Source organism: Ursus maritimus, unplaced genomic scaffold (genome assembly GCF_017311325.1).
Source record: "Ursus maritimus isolate PB19 unplaced genomic scaffold, ASM1731132v1 scaffold_25, whole genome shotgun sequence".
Lineage (NCBI taxonomy): Eukaryota > Metazoa > Chordata > Mammalia > Carnivora > Ursidae > Ursus > Ursus maritimus.
In genome coordinates this window covers 4,095,204-4,109,727 of record NW_024425008.1, presented here as the reverse complement: position 1 = coordinate 4,109,727, position 14,524 = coordinate 4,095,204, and the positions used below count along the sequence as shown (strand labels likewise).

The following is a 14,524-nucleotide window of genomic DNA, read 5'->3' as shown; positions in this document are numbered from 1 at the left end:
GACTTTAGGAGGGTTTTGTTTTCAAGATCTGAAAAGCACTGCCCTGTTCTAAAGGAGGCACCCAGCCACTTGAGTCCTACAGGGTAGTTTATAATAAAACCCATGTTAAGCTTAACTTTGAAAGAAGAAGGTACAGACTGTCAGTGTCCTCCTGCATTTGGGATTCAAGGGATTCCCACTCTGAGGTTCTGGGGTCCCACCCTGAAGGGTCCAGCCTGCTGCAGTACCCAAAGGTTCTGCCTTGAAGGCTTCCCCTCCAAGACTGCCTCCTGTCCCACCTTGGACTTCCCAGATTTGAGGGTTCACTTGGCCACTGCGGGAAGGTGCTTTCCCAACAGGCTGTTGGAAGGGGCTGCTGGCGTTTTGAGAATCTAAGAACATAAACATTTTCTTTAAAGAAAATGGAAAGTTTTGTCTATAGATATCGTGTGGGGAAAATTAAAACACAGAGAGATGTACTCTTTAAAAAAATCTCATATTTTTCTTTCATAAAGAAACTTCTTTTTACAAAAATATTTGGAAAAGAGAGAAAATTTACCCATAAAGAAGTGGACACAATGGAATTAAAAAAAAAAAAAAACCAAAACACTGGAACACTTATATTTGGGCTGTGTGTGTTGGAAACTCTTAGTCATGCTGTTTGAAGAGGGACCTTTGATTACCCGGCCCCTGCTGACGGCCACGTCCCTTAAAGGTGTGCTTACTGTTTTTAGCCTCAAAGACCAAACACGTAAGAGATTACTCACCAAGGACGCCATCTGATTTAAGAGTTTGTTAAAAATATTGGATTTTCTCCTAGGGCAGACGCCATCTGACAAGCTCTGAAAATGCTGGGGGAGAAGCAATTAGAAGCAGATGTTGCTGTGACTGGTATTGGCATGTTTGCGAGTCTCTCCCAAGCTAATAATGTGGGTAAAGGGATCTGTGCAATGTTTGTTTTTACTTCCTCTTTACCAACAATCCGACTGCCTCTCCTCCCGGTCTGGGTCACAGGGCTAGTTGCATTTGCATCAGCAGGCTCAGAGACCGCTGTCTCTCCTGCTTCTGTTCTGTTTCCTCTGACAGGTGTTGCTTGAGTGTCTCAAGTGGGCACAGCCAGAAGACCAGAGAAGAAAGGCACAGAGTCCCACCTGGGGTGGCTCACTTTTGAGCCTGCTGGGCTGCCAGGGTGCGTGGCGCTGTCCCAGGTGCTGAACTTTCCAGCCCTGTCCTCTGTGGATGAACATCTGGGGCTGAGCAGCTTGGCTTTTTGGGACTACCTTCAGAGACAGTAGTGAAAACTGCAGGTGGAGGCAGGAGGGACACAGACCTTAGATTAAAACCAAAACCACCTTCTGCTTTTAAATACGATGGGAGGGATTGTTTTATTGTAAAAGTAATATGTGATCACATGAAAAATTGAAAGATAGAGGGAAGTAAAGAGAAGGGGTGGTGGAGCCAGCCAAAGGTAGACATTAGTAACATTGTAGTATTTTTCTTTCTTTGTTCTTTTCCCCTTTGTGTGTGTGTGTGTGTGTGTGTGTGTGTGTGTGTGTGTGTGTTTTAAATGTATGTGTCTTTTTAAAAACATTGTTTGGTCTTATTTTTATACACGATTTTATATTTTCCTTTTCACATAGCACTGTAATGTAAGGGTTTTCCTTGTTATCACAAAGTCTTGAAGAATTTTTAGTCCACCCCTTTGATGCAGAGTGCTTAGCTGACTTGCTTCTTGCCTTGTCCCTGGTGTTCAGAGCAGAGTCTGACATAAACCAGCGCTTGATAAATATGGATTGAATGAGTCATTTTCAAACGGTTTAACTTATTAAACCATTTCCCTAGGTTGGACATTGAGGATAGCTCCTTTTTTCTTTTCTTTTCTTTTCTTTTCTTTTCTTTTCTTCTTTTTTTTTTTTTTACCACTGAAAATTAACAGAGGTAAATTTGGAGATCAGGGGCAGCAAACTACAACCCAGGGCTAAATCCAGCTTGCTGTCTGCTTTTGTGAAGTTTTATTGGAACACAGCCACATGCACTCATTTGTGTATCATCTGGAGCTGCTTTCACACTACAGCGGCAGAGCTGAGTAGTTACGACAGAGACCACATGGGCTGCAGAACCTGGCTGGGCCCTGCTGTGGATAGGTCTAACTGTGACATCTGTCACTCTATTGATTGTCGAATCTCAGCCTCCCGATCTGGCTGGTAAGGTGGGTGCCCCTGTGGCATCCTTACAGAGACTGTCTTTTCCAGAGAACTGTTCCTTAGTCAGGTTTCTCTCCATCGTTATAATCTCCAAACAGACCACCTAGGTCTGTAAGACACACATCTGTGCATCTAGTGCTCTCCATATTTGATGTTTATTTGCTTAAACTTGGGTTCCAGAACTCCAGTCACTGGGTCAAAGTGAATCAGCATTTTGAAGGCAAGGGGTAGGTTTCCAAGGATAGAGCTGAGGCATGCTGTGCTGGGGTAGAACCCATCACCGGAGCACGACTGCAGGGCCAGACAACCTCTTGCCGTCATCTGAGAGAACGGAGTCTGAAGAGTGGTTGGAACAGATAACTTTTAAGCTACTTTCCAGTTATACGATTTTATGACCCTTAAGCTGAGCCAAATGATGAATGTTGGGATTCTGGACTTCTCAGGGCCAGCCCAATTCATTAGAGCAAATGGGCTGTTTGGCTTCCCTCTCTTCTTTTCTTGGCTGATCTCTCTCTGCCTCGGGTTTGATGATTGGAGCACATCTCTCCTCACTGCAAAGTGCCTTGACTTCATTTCCAGCAGGTCAGCAGGATGTGTTCTGTGTGAGTGAGCTGAGCACACATGCTCGGGCTAGTGTAATACCACCAGCGGGATCTCTGACTTCTTCCTCCCAGCAGTGTGCTTGAACATGGGTGTAGCCTGGAGTCCAGGAGGCCTGTGGCCTGGCCTTAGTATCACTGTAGGGCCTCTCTCTCCAGAAGCCACTCCCAGCTTCCAGCGCTGCTGGCCTGAGCTACAGGAAACCTGGCCTCACAGCCTTCTTGTACCACGCACACAGCTGGGTGATTAGAGGCAAACCCCTTACAGACTCTGTCAGCCGTGGTTTCCCTGTTGGTATAGTCAAGGGGCAGGGCAAGGGCATCCATAAAGTGTGGCTTTGCCTACTACCCGTGTACTGGCGAGCACCTGGAGCTCTTGTTAGGATGCAGGTTCTGTGTCAGCAGTCTGTGGTGAGGATGACGTCTTAGTCTGTTGGGCTGCTAGAATGAAATACCATAGACCAAGGGGCTTAAACAACAGACATTTATTTTGCAAAGTTCTGGAGGCTGGGAGCCCGAGATCAGGGTGCCAGCATGGTCGGGTTCTGGTGAGGACTCTCCTCCTGGCTTGCAGAGCACTCCTTTCTTGCTATGTCCTCACATAATGGATGGAGAGAGCACCAGTCTTTTCATCCCCTTAGAAGGACGCCAGTCCCATCATGGGGACCGCACCCTCATGACCTCATCTAAACCTTATCACCTTTCAAAGGCCTCTCCTCCAGATACCATCACATTGGATTAGGGCTTCAATATGTAGATTTGGGGGGACATATCCAGTCCATTGCAGATGAGATCTTGCATCTTTAACAAGCTCCCAGGAGATGCAGAGGCAAATGGTTCATGGACCGCACTTTGAGAAGCTGGGGCCCAGAGGGCCTCAGAACGTAGAGGTTACTTGCTTCTGCCATGTGCACTCCCTTGGCTTTCATCCTTGATTGGTCTGCACTGTCTGTGACCTATTTCAGTGATAGCTCCTTGCCTTCTTACTTGACTGGGAGTTCCTTCAGCTGACAGGTATTTACAGCTACCCGTGGGGGGCTGAGTTGAGTCATGTCTGTGCCCCAGTGTCTCGCACAGGGCCTGGACCAGACAGGTGCTCATGGAGTAACCTGGGTCAGCTATTCCTGTGATCATGATGGAGCCCTGAAGCAGCCCCCACCCACCCACCCCCAGCTTGGGGGCAGTGGCTACCCTGGGATCTGTACAGATGGAATGGCCCTCCAACAAGTGGGATATAAAGCCTAGCTGCAGTTCAGCTGCACTGGTCACTTGAGAAGTTAGGACAGAGGCAGAGGACTTGGGTGATCCTGCATCAGATGAGGCGTGTTGTTATGGTCCTGACACTGCCGTAGACGGCGGGCTCTGAGCTCTTGTGCTCCCTGGTGTTTGGTAGATGACAGTAGCTGGCTTCACTTTTCTCCAGCCTCTCAGGTCCCTGGCTCTGAGCGCAGCAGGGACTGGAGGTTGTAGAGCCACGGAGGTATAAGACAGGGTCCCAGCTCTCCGGGGCCTGCCAGCACTGTGGGAAATGCTCAGGGTAGTTACTTTGCAGTTACTTTAAAGTTCACTTTAAGATGACTGTAGTTTGAGCCAAGTTAACATAGGTATTAAATTCACCCTTGTAACATGAATCAAATTTGTGAGAAAAACTATAGAGGCTTAATAATCATAATGCACAGTTACTGAATCACCCTTTTTGTAAGATTAAATTATGGAACCCCAGCCTCAGCAAAGTACCTCTCAGCTGAGCAGGATTGAGCACTGGAACTTAGAAAAGCTCTGGCAAATCTAGGACATGTGGCTCCTGACCTGGGATCTTGGCTTCTGCCCTGGTTCCTCTTCCCTTCTGTGGGCAAAGTTGGGGCTCTATTTGGCTCCCAAGAGAGTTGCAGATGCATTCAGATCCCTGTTTGGGCCTCCAGAACACTGACCCCCCCACTGGTTCTGGGATAAATTCTCATGATAACATGGCTCTGACAGGCCAGCTCACTTTTGCTCTAGTATTGTTTTGACATGAATCGTCAATATTTCATGCTTGTTCTACGTCTTTTGCTTTCTCTTTTTATTAAGCTTGTAAAGGGCTCTCTTAACTTTGAGATCTTGTGTTAGTTTCTTGACCTCTGCCTGGAGCTTTGTTCCAGCCCCTCTGCCAGTGTGTGTTCCTGATGTGCAGGAAACTTTGGGGGAGGCTGCTGGCTCTCCCTCCTGACTGCTCGGACCCTCACCTTGGCCTCTTATCACAGCCTCTCCCTCGTGTGTGTAGTTTCCCAGCAGAATGGAAACTCCCTGAAAACAGAGACTCCGCTTCATTTGCTGCTCTATTCCCAGCACCTAGCAAAGTGTTGACCTGAGAGTAGGCCCTGGGTTGGAGGGTGGGGGGTACTAGTGCATGAATAACTAACACTCCTGATCAAGACCAAGTTTTAAAAACCCCACCTAGTGAGCCCATCCAGGAAGCAGAAGCTGAGCCACCAGGTGTTAATTTGCTCATGTGACGCTTCTACCATGGGCCTCCTTTCCCTGAGTGGCATGCTGTGAGCCAGCAAAGCAGCTGGTGGCTGCTGACCTGGGCTGATGCCATGGCCAGAAGCACCTTGAGAGCGTCAGAGAACACTGTTGGCCCAGCACCCACCCTGTCCAGAGGTAGCCAAGCCATGAGGTTTGAAAACTCTCAGGGTGATTCTAATGTTGAGTCAGAGCTGTGAGTGACAGCCCTGGGGGCCATGGTCTGGGGGTCTGGGTGAGCATCCGAGTGGCATTTTGTAGGGTTTCTGCCCTGCAGCGTGCACTGCTCTGATGGCAGCTGCCTGAGAGTCTCAGCACCATTAGTTTTCGTGGTGTTGCAGACAGGTTGCTTATTTGCCCTAATGAAGTTTTGATTACTTTCCATTTGTCTCTTTCATCAGCTTTATATTAAAAAGACTTTTTATTTGGACTCTTTGTATTTTCTGCAGTTCTAAGTTTTGCCTCAAACTAAACTTTGTGTGCAGATAATAGGAGGCTAACAGAGACGAAGAGATGAGGAAGGGCCTGGAGAGCCTGGTGCAGAGAGGAGCGTGGCCACTGTACTCCTTGTGACTTTGGCTGGTTCCCATCCTTCTGGATGCTGGTGCCCCGTCTGTTGAGTGGGGGGGGCTGGGGTGCTCTCTGGCTGCTGCCAGAAGTTGGTACTGATCCCTTCCACCTGTTGGCCCCCACACCGAGCACTCTCTGTGTCATGGCTTATCCAGTGCACAGCAGTCCAGGGTAGCTGTCTCCCCATTCCACTGGCAGGACACCCAGGTTCAGAAAGGTTCAGTCCAGCATTCAGCTAGCACACGGCCCGCTGAGACCTTGAACCAGGTGGCTTGACTCCCACACCCTTGCAGGGCTTCCTGTTCACAGCATGAATGAGACTTGAGTCTTGTGTGTAAGGAAAGCACTTTGCAGTGAGTGCTGTGTGCTTTGTTCAGATGTTCACTCAGCCTGGCTGCATGCAACTCTGTGCCTGGTGTCAGGGCTTGGGTGGGCCCTGCTCTCCTCAAGCCTGAAAACATAGCCCCAGCATGTTTCTGCCCCCAAGGTGTAGACGAGGAAGCTATTCTGAAGGGGGCTGCGCTATTCAGCACAGGGGCTGGCAGCTGCTGTGGGGCGTGGGTCTGAACCCAGGGCTTATTCTAAGTTTTCCCTCCCCCTAATGGCAAATTTCATTTATTGATGTCATAGAAATGTTATGAGCCCCCAGCAGACACCAGGCCTGTGGTGTGACGAAATCTACTTAGTCCTTGCCCTCTAGGAGCAGCTGGTCTAGAAGAAGGCACTGTGGAAACACCCACTGGGGATGTACGTTTCTTCAGTGTGTGATGGATCTATCTGCCTCACCAGCTGCCTTCACAGACAGCGAGAGGGTTCCCTGTGTGTCTCCTGGGTCCTCCAAAGTTTTAGGTAGAGCTGGGGGAATGGTTTCCAGAATCTCTAACTTCAGAGACCTGCTGCCCAGCCTGCCCTTTCTCTTCAGCTCCACTCTGCTGCCCTTTCTTGGGGCTGCCAGTCAGACTCCTCCCTAAAACCTGGCACGTGACTGGAGCTCAGTGGGTGGCAACAGGAGACACATGGTACTCAGGAGGGATGGCCTGAGACTTTTTTTTTTTTAAAGATTTTATTTATTTATTTGACAGAGATAGAGACAGCCAGCGAGAGAGGGAACGCAAGCAGGGGGAGTGGGAGAGGAAGAAGCAGGCTCACAGCAGAGGAGCCTGACGTGGGGCTCGATCCCAGAAGGCCGGGATCACGCCCTGAGCCGAAGGCAGACGCTTAACCGCTGTGCCACCCAGGCGCCCCTGGCCTGAGACTTTTAACACCCCTTTGATGACTTCTGCCCTTAAAAATGCAGTAAGGTATATCGGAGAATATAAAGCATTGATTCTGGACCTGTAATGACTATGTAAATATAATATTTATAATTTTCTAACTTATAAGTCCTTTATAATGCATTTTGTCACTAAAATAATCTGTGTTACACTGAGTACCTTTTCTTGAGATTTTTGAAATCTTCATATTTTTATTGAAACGGACTCATAATTTGTTTTACTTGAGAACGTTTTTTAGCTTGCCATAACTATGGCATCCAAAGAAATCATGGGTTTGATGCCCTAGCTATTTTTATTTTATTGTGCTTTAAATACTTATTACATTTTTTGGTAACAGCTTCATTGAGATGTAGTTCACATACCATACAACACCATTTAAAGTATACAGTTCATTAGTTTTTAGTATGTTCGTGGAGTTCTACAACCATCACCCCTAGTCAATTTAGAATGCTTTCGTCACCTCAGAAAGAAACCCTGTGCCTTTTAGAGGTCATCTCTCACCCCGTGTCCCCTTCCCCTCCTGCGCTCCCCAGCCCTGGGCAACCACTGCTCTTGCTGTCTCTGTGCATTTGCCCGTTCTGGACATTCTGTGTAAACAGAATCCTACAACGTGTGGTCTTTTGTGACCAGCTTCTTTTGTTTATTGTCATGTTTTCAGGGGTCATCCGTGTTGTCGCAGAAGCCAGAATTCCATTCCTTTTTCATGGCTGAGTACTATTCCATTGTACTCATCACTACATTGTGTTCACGCATTCACGAGATGGTGGACATTTGTGGTGTTGCCATGGTTGGGCTGTTATAAGTGTTGTTATGGACGTTCATTTACAAGTCTTTTGTGTGTGGACATATGTTTTCGTTTCTCTTGCGTCCTACCTAGGATTGAGATCACTGGTTTGTGGTGTAGCTCTACCAGTGACCTACTGAGAATCTGCCAGACTATTTCCAAAGTAGTTGCACCTTTATTATCCTTCAGGTTCTGTCTTTTATTATTAGGTTCTGTCTCCTCTTTCATTCCACATATTGGCATTTGTGTTTTCTTCTTTTTCCTTTTTCTTAATCAGTGCAACTAGAGATTTATTGATCATTTCAATGAAACATTGATTTTCTGTGCTGTTTTTCTACTTTCAACTTCATTAATTTCGACTCGTACTTTTATTTTCTTCTCCTTGCTTTGGGTTTAATATTCTCTCTCCCTGATTTCTTGAGGTAGCAAATTAGATGACTGATAACGAAGTTTTTTTTTAAAATAAGCATTTTAATGCTGCCCATTTCCATCTAAGCACGCATCCCACCAATCTTAATATGCTGTATTTAATTTCTGTTTGATTAAAAATATTTTCTGTTCATTTTTACTTCTCTTTGACCTGTAGAGTATTTAGAAGTATATGGTTTAGTTTCCAAATGTGTAGAGATTTTCCAGATACCTTTTGGTATTAATTTCTAGTGTAACTGTGTTACGGTCAGAAAACATACCGGGCATGAATTCGGTCCTCTAACATTTGTAAAGATTGATTTATGGCCCGGGATGCGGTCTGTTTTGTTGAGTGTTCCATGTGCTCCTGGGAAGAATGTGTATTTTGTTGTGAGTGGGTGGAGAGTTCTGTAAATGACAGTGTACTCACGTTAGTTGGTGGTGTTCAGTTAGCTCTTCTAGCCTTGCTGATTTTTTTCTCTCTGTTTTTTCAGTTATTGAGAGAGGAGTGCTGAGGTCCCCACCAGTATTGTGGGTTTGTGTATTTCTCTTTTTTGGTTCTTTTTTTTCCTTTTTCTTTTTGTATTTTGTATTTTGAAGCTGCCACCAGGGCTCCACTGGGGGCCTGCTCTCAGGTCAAAGCTGTTAGAGAAAATAAGAGAAGGAGACGAAAAATAGCAGCTTATGCCTGAGCTGGCCACTTCACGTCCTTACCTCTCTTCTCGTCTCCATGAGAGTCTTCAGGGAGTTGCTTTTTGTATTTTGCCCAGAGTTTTAGTTGTAATCAGTGGGGAAACAGGCTGCAGTGGGCTTACTCTCCAACCTGACCCCACATGGATTTTGAGCATATTTTGCTCTTGGCCTTGAATTTCCCCTATTTTCCTTGAATTTCCCCTCTTTTCCTGGCTAGATGCCGCCTGTCCTGCAGTCTCTACCATGTCTCCTCTCCAGGAACTGATCCCGAACCCCATTGGTCTGGATGCCCCTGTCCCTCCCTTGGTCTGGATTCTAGCTGCCTGTCAGTGTCATCCCCCGCCTGAGATGTGAGCCACATAAGGGTGGGGGCACACGATGGGCTTGTCCAGCTTGGCACCCCCAGACCTACTGTGCACTGGCACAGGGGCAGTGGCTCAGGCAGTAGTTATTGAACAAATTACTTTGAATCTGCAGCCTAACTCCGCAAAGGTTTTATGACTTGAGGAAGGTTCGTGTAACCCAAATCATGCCCCAACGAATAGATCTCCAGGTACAGGGTGGTGTTGGCGGCTGTGCGGTTTAATAAGCACGTTGGGTCTTCTTTGTGCCCCGTCAGTGGACAGACTGTCCTCCAGCCACATTCTTGCCAAACTGCCCTGAAGGAAGGCTGCCTGGTGCTTGTTAGCGGGTCTGGCATGAAGGCTGAGAAAGGAGGTCGGGTATGCTGAGAGGGAGCCGCCGTGCATCCTGTGATTAGGCTGTTCCGAATGGGCCACTCATTATGTTGTGTTCAGAGAGGAGAAGCAGGGCGGACGTCTCTTCTCACCTTCTGTGTGCCCTTTCTACATCAAGCAAATTTCTCAGTTTTTAATTATAGTCTTTGACTGAAACGTTTTCTTTAAAAAGGTCTGATTAGCTGTCTCGCCTCATTCATTTATTCATTGAACATTTGCTGAGCACCTGCCGTGTGTAGGACATCTTCTTAATTTACAGGATTCAAAGAAGCTACAGGAAACACCTCACACCCAGCTGTTGGCACCTCAATCCACCCAGTTGCTAGACCAAGCCAGAAACATGGTGGCAGCTTTAGGATTGCCCTCCTCCCACCACCTTGATACCCTGTGCTTTCCTCTTCTGGGGCCGACATGTGAGGTTGTGCAGGTTGTTCACTGCACACAGACTCCTGGCTAAGGAGTGGCTGGGGCTGGAATCCAGCCCATGCTCTGCTGGCCAAGTCATGCCCCGGGTGTGTGGTGGTCTCCACCTGAAGGGGTGTCTTTTTCTAATATGCACCAGGGTGCCACATGGGCCAGGGATGGCACTGTCCCTTCCCTTCTGTCTGCTGCCGAGCCTGACGAAACCCACTCCCTCTCTGTCCCCACAGCCTCGCCCTAGGACTGCTCCTCACTTTCTCTCCTGGGGCATTAGTGCCACTCACTGCCTACCCTCTTCTGTCTTCCACCCTGCAGCAAGTGCCATCTTCTGGCAGCGTAAATCGGAATGCATTCCCCTTTTACTTGGAACTCCTCCTGACCTTGCAGTGCCCACAGGGCAGGCCCAAGCCTCCTGTCCAGGCGCGGGCAGCTCTGCACAGCCTGGCCTGTCTCCCTCAGCAGCCTTGGTCCCAGCACGGGGCCTGCCCCATGCCCTCCCTGCAGCCGCCAGCTCACAGCACTGGCGTGGGCATGGTGGCGGCGGAGGACGACTTCCCACCTTCCCAGACTGTATGACTTGTTTGCTAGGAGTTGGTCTTACTCTTAATAAAAAGAGTAGGTAAATTATTTTCCAAAGAAGTTGGAGGAGAGGAATCTGCAAAGGAGCAGCCCAAGATCTTGGGGCTGAGAGCTGGATCCTGGGCTGCAAGGTCAGGTCTCAGCTGAGGGAGGGTCCGTGTGACCTAGAGACACACGTGCGCCCATGCCTCGAGAGCGGAAGGGGGCTCATTCTCCAGACACTCATTCTGACTGCAAAAGCGCCGTGCTCTTCCTAGGCTACTTGAGAAACGGAAAACTGTGATGGGGAGAATAACTCACTCACTCCCAACCCAGCCACAACTACCACTGACAGCTGGTCTCCCTCCTTCCAGGGTTTTATGTGCATATTTACATTTTTATGTAATTTTCTCCCGACTTAATATGATAGCATTAGCGTTTCCCATATTGTTAAAAAGTTTTTGGATGATATAATTTTTAATAATTACCTGGTATACTATAATGTATTTAACCAGTCCTCCGTAATTGGGTATTTATCATACCAGTGTTTCCTTTATTACAACACTAAGGCAAACATCTCTGTGCGTAAATCCCTAGATGCAGAGTGGATTAAGGGGTATGCGTGGTTTTAGGTCCTGGGTACCACTGCCCAGTCCCTTCCAAGAAGCACACCTGTTCACCCTGAAGGATGGGGTTGGCGCGTTAGTTTGCTTTTAGCATAGGTGGGCTTATGCATGCTCCTCTCCATCCTGACGCAGAGCTGGTACAGAGGGATGGATGGGCTGGGGGTAGGAGAAAGTGGGGGGCTAAGGGAGCAGGCGGTGCTAGAGAAGGGACTGCCACCTACACGAGGCAGAAGGAAGTGGGGCTGAGGGCCAGCGCAGCGAGGCCTGCTCTTTCTGGGGCCTCTGTCTTGGCTGCAGACCTGGTCCCAGGGTGCAAAGTCCATCGTGCTCTGGTTCACCTTCCTCAGGTTGTGACATCAGCCTGTCACCCCAGCCTCAGGCCTCAGGATTTGGAGTCAGGTGGAATAGAAAGATTGGAAATCAACAGGGGTGTCCTTGAGATGCCAGAGGAGGGGCCTAAGCTCTCAGGACTACCAGCACAGGGAAATGGGGCCTCCACTGGGGGGGTACATGAGTGGTTCTGAGGGCAGACCGGGTGGGACTTTTTAGAGAAGGTGCTTTTCTTTTCTTTTCTTCTCTTTTCTTTTCTTTTCTTTTCTTTTCTTTTCTTTTCTTTTCCTTCCTTCTTTTTTTTTTTTAAGATTTTATTTATTTATTTGTCAAAGAGCAACAGTGAGAGAGGGAACACAAGCAGGGGAGTGGGAGAGGGAGAAGCAGGCTTCCCGCTGAGCAGGGAGCCCAATGCGGGGCTCGATCCCAGAACGCTGGGATCATGACCTGAGCTGAGGCAGACGCTTAACGACTGAGCCACCCAGGTGCCCCAAGAAGGTGCCTTTCCTTATAGGGAGAGATTGCTGGGCCCCACGTCTCAGATAGCTGTCAGTATAGGACTGTTTCATGCACCATCCCTAAGTGCAGCCATTTGGTTTGTGGGCCACAGGGACTTTGAACAATAGTAGTGAAGCAGAGTGTGTAGCCCTGTTAACGACACAGGCAGGCAGTAGGATGCTTGTCCCTAGTTGAGAGCCATGGACAAGGAGTGGCCTGCCCAGCGTTCCCCTGGCTCTGGGCCCAGTGCTCCCACCTTCCCCCTGGTGCTGTCCAGGCCTTGGACCCACCCAGAGGATCCCTCGGATCCCTCTGCTATCCTCTGGGATGATGCCACAGCCCCATGCTTCCCCCTCACCTCTTCTGTGTTCCCTGAGTATCCTGATCAGGTGGGTCAGCTCCTGCTGGTCTCCAAATGTGCTCATGGGTGTGGGGACACAGGAGGGGCCTGGGGGGGGCGGTGCTCACTCAATCTCTTCTCCACCCTAGTGTGGTTCTGTGGGCTTCCAGGCCTGCTTGCACCCAGGAGAAGGTCCTGCCCTTCCCCTCTTCCTCATCCTCTTCTGCCCATGGGCTGGCTGCCTGGGAGGTAGGCCAGCTCATCTCTTCTGCTCCTTCTTCCAGAGGCCTGGTGGCATGAGATCCATGCTGGCTTTGGACAGTGAGAAGCAGGGGCAGGGGTGATGGTCAGAGGGAGGTGTGCTGGGCATGGGGCATTCTCTGTAGCCCAGCCCAAGGCCAGTGCACTGAGCAGTGGCTTTTGTTGGTTCCTGTGACTTATCATAGAGATAGATCCCCCCTTCCACCAACCAGTGCCCTGGTTGGAGTCGTCAGGACTGGGCGGGACCTGGTGGTTGTGGTTAGGCAGGGGATCTCCACACCCTCTATCTCTTGTTCAGAGTAGGCCTGAGCCTCTGTGCACTGCCCCTCTTTGCCTCTTGAGTGTTGGGGATGCTGGGAAGAGGTGCTCATAGCCCATGCGTAGCACAGGGGCCCACAGTTTGCAGGGCTGGGCTGCCCTTGGAGGGTGGCTGTATTGTTCGAACCCGATTTAATTCGTGGCTCCGTTGTAAAGTGAGGAAAACCAATTTTTCACTTGAGAGGATCAGCAACGTGGATACATATGTAATTGTTTCTTTCTGCTTTTCTTCCTTTCCCTAGTATCCTGTATCCATAATTTAAAATTTCACAGTCTCTGACGTGACGGCTTCTCCGTGGGCATGTTCAGATTCGTTTCAGGTTCGGCAAGCACTCATTGAGCAGCTACTCTGTGCTTCTGGCTGGGCAGCCTGTGATGTGCAGTGGGGAGGGCCAGGCTCCAGTGTGGGTCGCAGATTGGGTGTCATGCTGGCCCTGCCTCCACCCAGCTGTGTGATCCTAGGCAGGCCACTTTATTTCTCTGAGTTTCGGCGTCCTCAGCAGTGGGGCCAGTAATCCCAAACCCCTGGTTCTGAGGATTAAGTGAAGTCATATGTAAAGCACTTAGTAACAGGCATGGCACACAGTAGGTGTTCACTTAGTGGCACCTGCCATACTTGTGTTCTCAGATGATGATCTCCACAGGGTTGTGCCCCCCTCGAGATCGTGGAAATCAGCATTCATGAGCCGTCTTCAGTGTTGCTGAAAGCTGAGTGGGGATTGTGCCTTTCTCCCAGCTGGGTAGTGTGCCTGACCTCACTGTCAAGTGTCTGTGCTTTTGGCTGAGGATGTTCTAGCCCAGTGTGGGAACACAGGTCCTCCAGGCTGATCAGAGACTCTGATATACACTCCCCCATGTCTTTGATTAATTTTTAAAAGAGAAATGAATTAATTATTGCCTAGGAAGTATGGATGCTCAGAATGTTGGGGAAGAACTGAAAGTGGGACCTTTGGAGATGCCACAGTGGGAACCCCGGCCTCAGGACCCCAGCCACTGTCCGAGGGTCCGTGATGCCCACAGACCTGGCCAGTAGATACCCCCAGAGACAGAGGAAGGTGGCAGCTCAAGACCTGTCCAGGAGTGGTTGGTGGGGCTCCTGGAGAGTGAGACACAGGTGGCTGCTTCCCTCCAGGGATCCTCTTCTTGTCCCCCTCTCCCCAGACCTGAGGCCCATGGCCTGCCTCCCTGTAACCTGGTCAGCAGTTCAGGCTGCATTGAGGGGTCACACCTAGGAAGGCTGCCCTTGGGTATGTTTTCTGCTTCTGCTTGGACCCAGAGAAGGTGCCTCAGGCAGGACTCCCAGGAGTCCTGGAGTTTCAGGGAGAGGTCTACTCGCTGTGCTGGCTCTCATCCTCACCCTCCCATGCAGCTCCGGACAGATGGTGCCGTCCTCCTCTCTGAGCTGTCTGAAGGGCAGTTT

At 49.3% G+C, this 14,524-nt stretch overlaps 1 protein-coding gene across 9 annotated transcripts in view; it reads left to right on the top strand.

The window, feature by feature from the left end:
- The window catches only part of WDR25 (WD repeat domain 25), a 139,928-nt gene that overhangs the window by 99,221 nt on the left and 26,183 nt on the right, over positions 1–14,524 (top strand). The gene's annotated exons all lie outside the window — the stretch shown is intronic.